We start from the raw sequence: 15,541 nt of genomic DNA, 5'->3' as shown, positions 1-15,541 counted from the left end.
AAGGTCATTCTTAGGGAAATGGATAGAAGTGGATATCATCACATTAAGTAAAATAAATAAGACTCAGAAAGACTCTCTTTACACACACACACACACACACACACACACACACACACACACACACACACACACACGAAGGACATGAAAGTAGAAGAGGAACTGTTAAGGGAAATGTGAACTACTAGGAACAGGAAAAAAGGAGATGGTATAGTATGGTAAATGTAGTTAAAGTACATGATAGATGTGAATGAAAAATATCCTTATGAAATGAATCATTATGTATGACAAAGAAGCATAATTTTAATTGTCAAACAAGTTTCATTCTCCTTAAGGCCCACACCCTACATGTAGTCTTGTTTAAGATGTATGACTAGAATCAGATCCCAACATAACCTATGGATAAGAGTGTAAACATCACACATGCACATGCATATGTCTTCACACACAAACAGAATTAACATTTTGCTAGCTTGTATCAGTAAGTGCTTACAGATAATTCATGGAAACATAATCAAGACAAACTAGAATAATGATAGAGAAAAAGAATTGTGGGCCCAGACTAATTTGTACACATGGGTACTCTAAACAGGAATTCTGATTCAATGCATCAGATAAAGCATCTGGGGATGATTCTGACAGATTGCAAGCCTGGTTACCTGGAACCCACACTAAGTGATAGACCATCTTAAGTGAGTGCTAAGACTTGTTGGATATACCTTCTATATAAAACAAAGGAATGACTATGGGGATTTGAATGTTGGAGTATGTTTATCATGTGTCAGCTAGTCAATATAACCAAAATGCACCTCCCAACAGATATACAGGAATGATGCTTGCAAAGATATTTAAAAATATATTGGTCAGGAATATCAGCATCACTAAGCTCTATAATGTCTATCCTCACTGGTTAGGAACAGTACTAGTGGATAACATAACTGGGATGAGTATGTTTGCTATAGTTGAGATACTGGGATACTTTGGTGTGTCTCAGGTTTAAGCATATATCCAAATCACGTGAACGGTTAGTTAAATCACAAAGAGCTGAGCCTTATTCTCACAGTTTCTGACTCAGCAGGTCTGGTTGAAATCTGAAATTTTGCATTTCCTAGGTGATGATCCTGGGGTAGCTCACCATATCAAAGGGAGTGAAAAAAGAAGGTAATTCAGCTACAGACATGGTGGAGATATTGTAACTACAGTGAACAGCAAGTTGCAATGATTTCATCAAAATATTTTCATGCATGGGGACATTTGTCAATGATCAGTCCTGGTGTCCTTAGATCTGAAATAGCTTAGCAAACTACTAAAGCCTTAACTGATCTTCTCAATAAACAAATAACAACAAGCAGAAAACAAGGATTGGATGTTAGGTCCAGTGGAGTTTTTTCCCATAATTCCCTGGGTGTTTCTACTTCACAAACATGGAGCATTTGACTGGAAGAAGCCTAGTACAGTTTCACACTATAAACCACTCTTTCTATCTCCTACTAGGATCTGCAAATAAACTGATGGTACTCAGGCTTTTCAGAGATTGCTGGGCATGGATGCTGAACTGAGACTTGTCCCTGAAGCCTCAAAATTGCACAGTACCTTAACAATCAGAATCGAGACAGGTGATGCATAGAGTTTCTATCTTAGTCCATTTCACTGTTGGCCAGTATCCATAAAGCAATTCTATAGAAATGTACCCAGCTACTGAACACAAAATACTTCCTTTCATTTCTCAATGGAAAGTGCTTATAGATCAAAGCTCATAGTTATTAAGGGAGAAAGTTTTCTACCAGATACACTAGAAGTGGAAATTCTCTGTTGGCACATGAAAATAAATCAGCAAGCAAAAAAAGAGGACTAAGTCTATATAGCCTAGGTTACGAGAGGTTATCTATAGAAAATAGTGTTGTTACCTGATAGGGTCATTGGAAAGCATCTGAAAGTGTGTGTGTGTGTGTGTGTGTGTGATGCTAAAGGTTACACAGTTATAAAGAAATATATATGAAAATAAGCAATGAAGAATTTTATGTAAAGCATAAAAGTCTTTTATATTATTTAAAATAAAAGCAAAATTAAAACACAATTCATAGGGCCTGAAGAAATGGCTCAGTGGTTAAGAGCACTTGATGCTCTCCCAGAGAACTTAAATTCAGTTTCCAGCACCCACAATGGGCAACTCACAACTGCCTGTAGGCTCTCTCTCTCTCTCTCTCTCTCTCTCTCTCTCTCTCTCACACACACACACAGAGAGAGAGAGAGAGAGAGAGAGAGAGAGAGAGAACCAGCACTGACATTACATAAATATTTTTAAAATGACATACATTTCACATAGTCAAAATCCTAAGGCACAACATGAAAAACTAAAGGAACTGGCTCAGGAAGGACAAAAATAATGCTCGGTAAAACCACAAATTTCCAGAGAGAAATGAAAGGCATGAGAAAACAGATTATATACACAAATAAAAACAGAGAGATCTGAATGAGTATTGACTGTAATAAAGAGTAATGATGATGTCATATTACAAGGTTTAAAAATAAAGCTGCAATTAAGAAATGAGAGAAAATTAAAACAAAACACGCAGTTTTGTAAAGTACTCAAAAGCTGTTAATATATTTGTATAATCTCTTATGCTAGCTTTTAATGAATATAAAATGTCTTCCAAATATCTAAAGTAAATTTTTTAAACTGTGAACTAATACAAAATTATGAAACATAAATGAAATTTTTGCTTTATTACAAGGAAGAAAAAAGTGAACATAGATTCTAGTGTGACCAACAGAAAGAAAAAGCAGTTAAGATGATAGCTATAAATCCAAACATATCAAAAATGATATTAAATAAACAAACTAAATAACCCAAGTGAAAGGTAAATGTCAACAAATTAAAATCAACTATTCTATGGTTCCTACAAAATAGATTTCCAAACTATAAGCACATAGAAAGGATGTTAAATAAAGCAAAATAAGCAAAAATAAAATGTACTGTAAAAATATTTAGAGGAAAACTGGCATCAATTCCATATTATCAAAAAGAAACTTTAGGACCAACATATTTTATATGATAACATTGTGCATTCCATAAATGATAACAGAGCCAATAATGAGTAAAACAAAAAACAATCATGTCCCTAATAGCATAAGGTCAAAATATAGAACTCAGTAATTGACTAACTTACAAGGAAAAAGAAACACAAGTATATAATTACAGTGTGAGTTTAGTACACTTTTCTCCATAACTGATAGCATAAGTAGAAAAGGTTAGAACTGAGACTATTTAAATCAAATATTTAACACACATTACTTAATTTACATTACAGCTCAAACAATAAAATGGATCCTTATTTTAAGACTAACATAAAAGCGTATAAATCAATCCACATGCTGATCTATAAAGTGTTTCAACAATAACAAAGACATTGAAATTGAATGAAGTATGTTCTTTCCCTGCAAAGAAACAAGGCATCAGTAACCAAAAGATAACAAAAATCTCAAATGTTCATTAATTCACCAGGTATTTCCACATGGTACAAAAGAGAAATAAAATTTTAAATAGATACTTAAGAATATTTGACATTATCTGTAGCATATCAAAATTGATGGGATTCACTTAATGCCATGAATACTGGATTATGTTTAGCATTAAGTTCACAGAAGAGAAAGTTTGAAATGCCAAGAAGCAAGGATTCAAACATCCATCTCATGAAGTTAGGGAAAGATGAACAAATTAAGCTCAAGCAAAGTAGAAAAAGTAATGACGATAAGGACAGAAATGAAGAAATATGGAAATAAAGGTAGAGTAGAGAAAAACTGAGAAAGTCAAAGTTCAGAACAACAACTTTTTCTCTGAATACACCAACAATAAACTAAATCATTGGGGAAATGATGCATGGTGGAAGCAGAGAATGTCCAAGAAACTTTCATTAGAAATGGAAAAGAAGAAAAAGCATGCATCTGACAGGCATTAAAAAGCATAAGTGACAGCAATGAACAATTTTTGTCAATAGATTTAAGTAGAAAATATTGTTTCTAAGAAAATTCAAGAAGGAACTAGGTATTTGAACTGTGATATGAATTTTAAACACAAAAAAATAAATAAATATTTGACAATATTTTCTTAAAGAAACCTCTAGGCCCAGATGGTCGCAATAATGAATTATTTCAAACATTTAAAGAATAAATAGTAGATATTCTGTCAACATCTACCAGAAATACTATACAAGAATTAATTTCTCTTAAAGGATGGAATTAAAAATTGTACAAATCTAGCAAAACTGTGAGAAAAATGCATCACAACCTAGACATGTATATCCCAGAAAAGGAGGTGAAGTTAACATGTGAAAAGAAATGAAAATAGTTCACTACATAATAGAATAGATGAGAAAAAAACGGGTGATCTTTTACTATATTAAGACAAACCAACCGATAAATTCAAAGTATGTACTCCAATAAAATTGAATATATGACATACTCATACCTATGGGGCACAATGAAAGCAGTGCTAAGAGGAAAGTTAGTAGAACTAAGTGTCTACATAAAAAGAATTGGAGAGATCTCATATTAGCAATTTATCAGCACACCTGAAAGCTCTAGAACAAAAGGAAGTAAGCACACCCAATAAGAGTAGACAGCAAGAAATAATCAAAGTTGGGGCTGAAATTAATAAAATAGAAACAAAGAGAACAATACAAAGAATCAAAGAAACAGTCAGTTCTTTGAAAAAATCAGCAAGATAGACAAATCCTTATAAGGATACTGTCAAAAGGACAAAACAGCAGCCTACAGAATTGGAAAAGATCTTTAACATATCCAATAGAGAGCTAATATCTAAAATATATAAAGAACTCAAAATGCTAGATATCAAGGAAACAAATACCCAATAAAAATGGGATACAAATCTAAACAGAGAATTAATGTGGGAAATTACCAATACCAAGCCAGGTAGAAATACAAGGGATTTTAATAGGGAAAAAGCCTTATTTCCAGAGCTATATAGCCAGCTGGTGTTGCAGTAGTCTGTACAGCAAGCCGAAAGTGAAACCAAAACTGAAACCAGCCACTTGACCAACTCTCACTCTATGTCACCCTGGCCACGCCCTCATAGGCACCCTCCAAAGCATGGTCAGGCACACCTTTAGCCAGGTCCTAAGCAGGTGTGGCTATAGCTTCCCCTAAAATTCCCCTTTTAGTCTAAAAGATGATTAAAACTTAACAGTGTAAAGTGTCCAAAATTAACAATCATAAAGGTGAAATATAAGAAGATACAACAATCTGCTTATGTCACATCCTAACTATCTATTTTAACTAAACCCTAAAGTCATTTGAAAGAGGTGTCCAAGCCTGAACACCTCCTTCCAACCCCCAACCATAAACAATAGGAAGCTATCCCTAACTAGGTATATACACTATCCTAAGTGACAACAATGGGGGAAAGGGAGCATAGCATCCTCCAAGTTACTTCCTGCTGAAATGGGACGACAGCAGCCTTGTGGGGTCCTGTAGGAAGAAAATGTTAGTATAGTGAAAAGTCTTGAATGGATTGTATCCAGTCCATGTTAGATGGGATTCGATTGATTGAAGATCTCGCTTGAAATCCTCAACTTGATTGAAGTCAGTACCTGAAGCTCTGGCCGGAGTGTCAGTTGAAATGGAGCAAGTTGGATACAGTGCAGTCGAGGAGGTGTGGCCCATTTTCTTTCCGGGGTGTCCAGGGATTGCTGTCAGGTCTTCATTGGCTGTGTGGGACTCAAACATAGCTAGTTAGCACAGAAATGTTTGCTTGTGTATGTATACATACTGGGAAAGGCAACCATGGGAGCATAACAATTATGAGAGGGTAACACCTTGAAAGAAAGAACCAAGAAAAGACAAAGATAGTCCCCAAATTCTTCTCTTCTTCTATATTATATCAATTGGCTTCTTGATACAATACAGAAACTCTAAAGTTTAGCTAAACAGCGGGCTTGGATTTTAGAGGAGGAAAGCCAAATCCACCTCTAAATCCAGCATTGGTTTAATTGAATAGGGACTAGGAAATAAAGAGAAATAGAGTTCTCTGAGAGACAGCTGTAAAGTTTACCGTATAGCACGTTCCTTTTGTTTGATAGTTATAGCTACCTTCTCTTCTTAAGTATCTATCCATGCAGTGTCCTTTGCCTTCTGGAGATGAGTTTTCCTGTGAAGATAAAAGCAAAACACTTCCCTTTCCTTTGAGGGTTTCTATTTAGTTTATGAGATATACCTTAGTAGAATATCTGTCATTTGTCTTCGTCGAGAGGTTTTTCCTTTTCAACTGGAATCTTGGTCAACTTTGATGGTATCCAAAGTTTTTCTTCTCCTGTGGAAACCAATGCAAAACCCCTACCCCAATGTAACACATGTCCTGGTTTCCATACAGAGGTTAGTACATCTTTGAAGTATACCGGCTGATTCAGTTCAGCAGTTTTTTCTGTAGTCCAGTGTCTTTCAGCAGCTGTTTGTCCTTTTTCATTGGCATTAAGAAAGTTTAGTGTTAATAAAGCATTATGCAACCTATGTTTGGGGGTGGTTAGTCTTCCAAGCTTGTTTATTGAGCATCTCCTTTAGTGTCCTATTAGATCTTTCAACCACTGCTTGTCCTGTAGGATTGTGTAGTATACCAGTAACCTGCTTTATGTTATAATATTTGAAAAACTGTTCCAATTTTGTGGAGACATATGCTGGAGAACTGTCAATTTTTATTTGTGCAGGTATACCCATACCGTCATCACCTCTAGCAGGTGTGTAATAACAAAATCAGCTTTTTTAGAGTTAAGAGCAGTAGCCCATTGGAACCCTAAGAATGTGTCTATAGTATGATGCACATATTTCAAATTTCCAAATTCTGCAAAGTGAAAGACATCCATCTGCCAAACCTCATTTCTCCGAATGCCCTTAGGATTACAATCTGCTGGCAATGGAGTTTGGTTATAAAAGGAACCAGTAGGACAGTTTCTCGCTATCTCCTTGGCTTGTTGCCAAGTGATGGAGAAGTCCTTCTTTAAACCTTTGCTATTTACATGATTTTTTTATGAAATTCTGAGGCTTCTAGCACACTTCCAATTAATAAACAATCAATCTCATCATTGCCTTGTGCTAGTGGGTCTGGCAGACCTGTATGGGATCTGATATGTGTAATGTGCATAGGTTTACTTCTGTTTCTGATTGTTTTCTGTAATTGTAAAAACAGAGAAGTTAATTCTGTATTATCAGGAACAAATTCTGCAGTCTCAATGTCTAACACGACTCTCTCTACATATTGAGAATCAGTAACTATATTAAGAGGTTCTGTAAAATCCATAAGTACCATGAGAATTGCATATAATTCTGCCTTCTTATAAAAGATAAGTTATCCTTTTTATTTAGACAGAAAAGAGGAGATGATGGGGAATGTACTGTGTATGCTCGTCTTATTGATTACTGAATAAAATACTGTTTGGCCAATGAGACAGGAAGTTAGACAGGACTAGGAGTCAAAGAGGATTCTGGGAAATGTAGTAGAGAAGTGATGATCTAGGTGAGAAGTGACATAGCAAGGAGACATATTTAAGCAAGGCCAAACAGGAAGTGCCCCTTTTCCCCTTCTCCTCCAGCAGTGGGATGTGAGCCACCGGCAAGAGCGGGCACCCGTGAAAGGCATCCTCTATAAGTCTTATAAAATATATAGTTTTATGATAATTAAGACTGAGACAACAGATGAGAAATCCTAGTCATTGGCCAAGCAGCATTTGACCCTAATACAAGTTTCTGTGTATTAATTTGGGCCCTAACTTGGGCGGCTGGCATAAAGCCCACATGTGGCAGTGGGGCTCAGCGGCTTTTGGCAGATAGATTTACCATAACAGAGAATTGTCAGTATAGGAAATGCAAACACTTAAGAGAAACCCTTAAAGAAATATTTAACAGTCTTAGCTGTAAGGGAAATTCAAATCAAAATGACTTTGAGATTTCATCTTATACTTGTCAGAAGGACTGAGATAAATAATACAAGTGACAACTCATGCTGGTGAGAATGTGGTGTAAGAACTCTTATCCATTGCTGGTGGAAGTGCAAACTTGTACAGCCAGTGTGGAAATTAGTATGTAAGTTCCTCAGAAAAATGGGAATCAAAATACCTCAAGATCCAGATATACCACTGTAAGGATAAGTCTTTCCCACAGCCGCCCAAGTTCTGCCCTCCATGTTAGGGCCCCAAATAACACACAGAGATTAGTATTAGGTACAATGCTGCTGGCCAGTGACTAGGATTTCTTATCTGCAAGATCATTCTTAATTATCAACCATAACTATTAATCTATATATTTATAAGACTTATAGAGGATGCCAGCCTTGCATCCTGTCTTCCCGGAGGTCACATGGCGACTGTGTCCCTTCCCTACATTTCCCAGAATCCTCCTTCTCTCCTAGGGATAACTGGATATGGAATCCCACCCCTAACCAAGAATCTACCTGCAATTGGTACTTACTAGCAAAGGAAACATGAGTTTTCCTGCCTGGAGTCTCCCTAGGTAGTATATCAACCATACCTCAGGGCATACCCCATATCCAGGGGTAATTGGCCAAGACAAAATGGACTCAATGGTATGGTTGTAGATTTGCTTAGTTTGGGCATTTTGTGTGTCTGTGGGTGGTTGTTTCTTGGGTTCTTTTGTTTTGATTTAGTTTGGGGTTTGGGGTTTGGGCATTTGGTTGTTTTTTGTTTGGTGGGTTGTTTTTGTTGCTATCATTTGGTTTTTTGAGACAGGATCTCTTTTTTTAGTCCTAGCTGTCCTATAACTTGCTATTTAGTCCAAGCTTGCCTTGAACTCACAAAGATTTGCCTGCTTCTGCCTCCCAAGGGCTAGGATTAAAGGTGCACACCATCATATCCTGTTCCCTGGTTTTGTTTCTTGCTTTTTTCCTGTTTGTTTTTGAGAGAGACAGAGAGGACATAAAGTTGGATACAGAAATGAGGAGGAGCTGGGAGGAATTGAGGGAGGAGACATATATGATCAAAATATATTGTATGAAAAATATTCAACAAAATATTTAGAAAGACAAGGTAACTAAAGTGCTAATTAAACAAGTAATATGGGATATCAAATTGTTAAGAAACAGATTCTTAATATGAACTTCTAACTTTTAATACAGATGATATTCTATATCAAAGGGGGAAATGACAATAGCAAGTATAATACAGTGAGTTCCAGTATCAGGGAGAAACCAAGAGCCCGATCCATCAATCAGAGATTGCAGGCAGAGCTTCTGAACATCAAGTGGAGACAAGCATGCCAACGAGACCAACTAAGTTTTGACCTGCATCATGGTCAGTTATAGTATGAGCCTTACACTCTACCATCCTCAATACTTCTCAGGTTCCTATGGCTATGAAATTCAAGCAGATGGTAGCTTAGTGTCAGCCTTGGTTTGCTATTTTCAACACCTCAACTCCAATCCCAGATAAAACATCTGTCCCTACACCACTACTCACAGTCAGAACCTGAGGAACTCCTCAGCTACCAGGCATAGTAGTGTATTCTTGTGAGGTGGATCCATGTGTGGCCAGGATTAGCACCAACTGCAGTGGGTCCCAAGTGCTTCTTAGAAACCATACAGGCTGTAAGACTCAGGTACAACCAAATTTAGTATTAGCTTTGATAACCAAGAGTCTGCTCACCAGCACTGCCCTTAGTTTATGTAACACATCTTGAAGCAATGCTCTATTCACTGATACAGAACAAGAGAATAAGAATGAGATTTTGTCTTGGAACTCAGGGTTGGACTGTAAAGTCTAACAATGGACAGATAATAATGATCCCTTTCCCTAAGCCAGTGTCTATGGATAGAGCCTGAGAACAGCCCTCAAGTCAGGTGATCCAGTGTATCATACTTCTGTGCTGGCCAGCAGTGTCACTAGATGATAGCAGCAATCTTAGGCTATGAAACCGATTCAACAATAGGAAACTCATACTAGTGTGGGCCTTGCACCATAGGGGTGTCAGTAGACTAGATTCAGGGTACATAGGCAATATTATGAGACCAAATCTAGTCACATCATAGTGATTCTGCCTAGAGTGAGGAAGAACTCCACCAAGTTTGACAACAGAACTGTGAGTGAGTGCCATTTCTAGGGCTACTTCATTCCCAGAGAAAGTCTTTGTAGATACTTTCTAGTACATACAAAACAGTCTACCAACCACAAACTTTGAGGAGAAACAAGCTTGGCTTGTTCTCTTCAGCTGTATCAGTAATAATCCAACAACAGCAGACTCCCAGCAAACTTGGGTCCTAGTGCCAACCAGTGACAGAACAGTACACATGACTGCAAGATCATAGAAAGTAATAGGCTTGCTTAGAAATTCTGGAAAGAGAAGAGAAAATAAAGCCAAAAATGAAGTCTGGAACAAACATCCAGTCCTTCAAGAGGCAGGTGATGTTTTACATAAACGAGGCTCAAGAATTTCCAGATCTGGTTGTGGTAGTGTATGCTGGTAAGAAATATTGAAGAGGCAGAGATGGGAGAGGAAAGCAAGCTCAAGTGAGTGCACTTTTAGCCCAGTTACTACAGTGTATGTCTGTAACCTCAACACTAGTAGGCATGGAGAGGAAGGGATAAGTAGATGCCCAAAACTTATTGGCCAGGCAGCCTAGCCAAATTAATGAGCTCAAGGTTCTAGGAGAGATCCAGTCTCACAACATAAAGAATTCTGGATATGGAACACAAAAAAATTCAAGCTGGACCTTAGCTTGAATTGTCCTTCCTTTTGGCTAGCAATCATGTTTTATTATGATTAAAATAATTGTATGTGTAAGTTTGTGTGCTTGCATGTCTGTATGTGCAGTGTGTATGTACATGTGCCCATGGAGACCAGCCAGAGGACATCAGAGCCCCTAGAATAAAATTATTGGCAACTGTGAGCCACCCAGTGCAGGTGCTGGAAATCAAACTAGGGTCCTCTGCAAGAGCAAAAAAAAAAAAAAATGCCCTTAAGTACTCAACCATCTTTCCAGTCCTAATATTTTTAAATGTATCAGTTTAAAAATGAACCCAGAGGCTGGGGTGAAATTAAATTTTGAGGCAGAAGCTTAATATGTGCAAAGCCCTGAGTTGAAAATCTAAAATCTCATTAATTAATTGGTTTTTAATGATTGTCTTTTCATAAACCTGGCCTTGGGTTACCTGGATAAAGACTTTCTGCCTCTCACAAAAAGAATCAAGCATATGTTACTGAAGGTTTAAAGAGAAGCATAAAACAATAGAACTATAGGTAATGGTGTAGGGAGAGGGAATACGGATAAAGGAAGATTAAATCAATATTGTTGCAAAAGCACTAACTATAAAAGAAGCAATTAGAACTGGGTAATCCAATCTACTAAAAGAGAAAGAAAATCAATTTACAAATAGAAAGTATTTGTCATATACAGATGTAGTTTGAGAGATTATGTGATTCAGAATCTACAAAGACCTACTACAAGTAAAAGCACAGGTCCATCACACACAATGTAGTCATGTGGCCAATGAGCACATGAGTATGGGCTATACTCCACCAGTCAGTAAGAAACTGTGTATTAAATCACAATGAACTATCATCAGGCACCACACTGACTAGAATGTTTAAACTTGAAAAGGCTGGCAGTACCAAGCTTTGTTAAGTGTGACAGTTGGAACACTTATATATGTTTAAATAAAATATATTTCAATAGATTCACACAGTGGGATAACACTTGGCTTCTTTTAAACACTGAGTATTTATATACTCTTACAGAGGAAGAAAACCCATTCATGTTTTAATTGAAAGGAGTAAAAGGATGAATGGTATACTTCTCATATGTATCTTATCACAGGAAAAGATACAAGTGTGTAAATATATGAATTAATATATTTTAATAATAAGGTAAATTAGTAGCAGCTTCTTTAAAGAATTATGTTAAGGATAATTGATGATTGTATATCTTACAGTATTTGACCTTACCATATTTGCAGATTTTCTTACACTTATTTATGTGCACAGCACAAATACTCTCTCTCTCTCTCTCTCTCTCTCTCTCTCTCTCTCTCTCTCTCTCTCTCTCTCTCTCTCTCTCTCTCTCTACTCACCCCAGAGAGGCAAACCATACAGACCAAAGTAACAACTGCGTTGAAGTCCAACTTGGTGAACCAATTAGTTTTTATTGGGGTTACTAACAAAGGCATTGGGGTGACTTACAGGAGCAGGGATGACTCCAATGTGGCTGTATCACAGAAAAGCCCAACCCAGCCTGACATCATGAAATTTACAATTCTTGAACTCTCTGTCTTGCAGCAACTAAGAAACCAGAGATGCTCAGGCATCTTGATGGGCCAATCTAACTCCATCTTAAGACTGAAAGCCATCTTATTACAAGGTCAAAATAAGTTCATTCCTGTATTCTATAAAACTTGTCTGAGCATGACTTGACCCATTTTCTGATATTTGACATGTTCTATAGCCTATGGTATTTGATTAACAATATGACTGTACCAATAAGATATTCTGCCCAATTCTGAGATGTTCTGTCCAATTCCTATGCAACCAAAATTCCTCTGGAAATTCCCCAACCCTTGTAAACTCTCAATACTTGCAGTTTTCAGGCTAAAATCCCCCACTTTCCCCATGTTTGGAATTGTCCTCTCAAATCCCACAGTTAGGGAGAGACAGTTGCCAGATTGGCTATATTATTAAAATATAATAAAGCTTGCTATAAATTTGGCTAACTTGGGTAATGGTCTTTACTCTTGTTTGATGGGATTAGCAATCTTCTCTAGCCACTCAGCTGGTTAGTCTCCTCCTCTGGAAGTGTTCACTGACTCTTGCAAGTTTGGTATTCCAAGACAGTGTGTCTATTTCTTTAGTGTGTGAGCACTGTTTCCTCCTGAAGGAAATGTTTCAGTTCCTTGCAAATGGCTCTACAACACTCCTCCCTACCCTGGCTAAGATGGAGTTGCCAGACCAAAGGCCATCTTCACTGAGGACATGTTGACAGACTTTCTTTTTCCAATAATAGCATACCCAAGGATAAGGCTATACCAGAGAAGGAAATAGATTGATTCTCTGGGAATCAGTGTGCCAAGGTTGATTTGTAAATGAAAGAGGCTCCAAATTATTAATAATTACATTTTGGTTTAGTTTTATCGATGTTTTCTTATCTTTCCATCTACACAGAGATCAGCCTGACCGACTCACCCAGATATGAAGTCTTAATGTGTTTCCTGGCTCAAAGCCAGAGTGCTTCTAAAATCGACATCTCTTAACTCAATGAACAAACAGTCTGGCTATCTCTTAAGTGCAAGTAGCTGTCTTCCTTACTTTTAAGAACATGTACCTTGCTCTCTCAGCTTGCGAGTTGACTTGCACAGGGGCTCCTGTTCTGAGAATAGAGCAGCTGAAGCAAAGGCCCTTCCTAAACCAACAGGGCTTCTGACAGTTCCCAGGGAATCACCATACAACAGCCTGATGACTCAGCAAACTGACTTCCAGCAAATTAACTCCTTGTGATTTGACGGTCAGAAAATTAGCCGTTCAGTAAATTAGTTTTCATTGAACTGACCTAGATCCATGTACAACCTAAATTCTCAAGTAATAGTTTAATCAGAATATTAACTGAGAGCCAAGAATCTCATTTTCTTATAATCTAAAAGAGCTAAGATTCACCAGATATTAATCCATGTGTATCAAATATGTTCTCTCTCTCTCTCTCTCTCTCTCTCTCTCTCTCTCTCTCTCTCTCTCTCTCTCTCTCTCTCTAAGAATGCAGCTACTACATTACAGCAGCTCAGAATCTGTTCATAATGAGTCCTCAGAGAAGGGAGGTAAAGAAGATGGAATGAGGCCACTTGGCACCTTGCCACCCGGAAACAGGAGCTTACAACATGCCAGAATATACTCAAGTTGGTTGCTGAAAAAAAAAATCACTTAGTTTCAAGCCAAGTTCAGTGGTTTCAGGGAACTGGGTCTGCTAATTACAACAGTCAGCACCAAGCCCTTGACAAGCATAGGCACTATCCTAAATTAACTCTAAAATATGAGAACAATCACACACCATATCCAAACCCAAGGATGCTCCAGGTACTTATGAAACAGTGTGGTATCAACATGTAACCAAACATGAGATTCTGGATACTTTATCTGATCTCTAGATTATTGCCAATGCCTAATACAACATGAAGGCTATGTTAGCAGCTACACAATTTTGTTTAGGGAATGATAAGAAAAAATAATAAAAGTACAGATGAAAATTTTTAGACTATTTTTAAACTTCTGTTAGTTGAATTTGAGTGCCAAACCCTCAGATATGGTGAATCTGTACTATTAGGATGACAACTCAGAAAAGAAAACCAAGAACTGAGAAGTGAAGTGACCGACCTAGTTTGACTGAATGGGCATTTAGGACTTCAGCCCAAGGACTCTCTAGTAGTGGTCACAACTTGATGGCAGTTCATCTGGATCATCACAAAGACACTGTCTGAGCTGCAGCCTGAGTGGAACAAAGGGGTAAGAAAAGGAGGCAAGAAGGGAAACAGATAAAAGTAGAACAGACACCAAAACACCTTAACTCTTACTCTATGCAAAAGACTGACTCTTGATTCACAAGAGAATGAAACTTGAAATGGCAACCCAGAGTCAGGGAGTGTTTAGACAGTGGTGAAGCTAGGCTTAGCATATAGGTAGGCTGATTCCAAAGGCTACAACAATGGGACTCCTATACGGGACCAAACAGGGGGAGAGGAAGACAAAGAAGGGGATCTTCTGCAAAGAAAGGCTCCATTAAAAATATGGTCTCTTTCCCCCAAAGCAGTTTTTGGCGACATCCCAATCACTTAACCCTTACAAGGGATTCCCAAGCAGGGGATGGGTGCCTATTGTACAGGGAGGCCCAAGCATCTGTAGGCTACCAGGCACTTGCAGCCATCTCCACACCCACTCCCAGCTGTCACACCCAGCTCACCGAAGCATTTAATTTGGTAGAGCTAATGTTGGTTATCAGTTAGAATGCTTATCAAATGTCAATTAGTACTGTGCCATAATGGATGTCTAATTAACACATTATTGGATGTTGTTGGGTGTCAAATGCCTAAACAGTCCTTTCTGTTTTATTGCACCAAAATAGTAATTGTAAATTTCTCAGTTCAGTAACTTTGGAGTTTATTTTATTGTAAGCCTTTTGGAATATGGAAAGCCAAAGAGAACTAGAGGATAGATATTTAATTGATATGTTACTTTAGTATTGAAAAAGTACACTTTATGTTCAGTACTTTTCTGAAAATCTTTGTTATTATTTTTTGGAAAGGTTAAAGACATAAGGTATGCATACATTTACTCTATATTTACTCTATTCTTAGAGAATTTCATATGCATGCACAATAAAATTTTAGATATCCACATTTCTCTAACTCCTTTTTAATATCAATTTTTAGATATAACCCCCTCTGACTCCTTCTAAAATCCCCTTGATTTTTTTTATGTTGACCTACTAAGTCCAATTAGTTCTGCCCATGTGTGCTTGGGTGTGGTGCTGTCATTGCAGCATGGGTAACCT

Source organism: Cricetulus griseus, assembly GCF_003668045.3.
Source record: "Cricetulus griseus strain 17A/GY chromosome 1 unlocalized genomic scaffold, alternate assembly CriGri-PICRH-1.0 chr1_1, whole genome shotgun sequence".
In the NCBI taxonomy this organism is placed as follows: domain Eukaryota; kingdom Metazoa; phylum Chordata; class Mammalia; order Rodentia; family Cricetidae; genus Cricetulus; species Cricetulus griseus.
The sequence above is the reverse complement of the archived record's forward strand: the minus strand, read 5'-3'. Positions refer to the sequence as shown.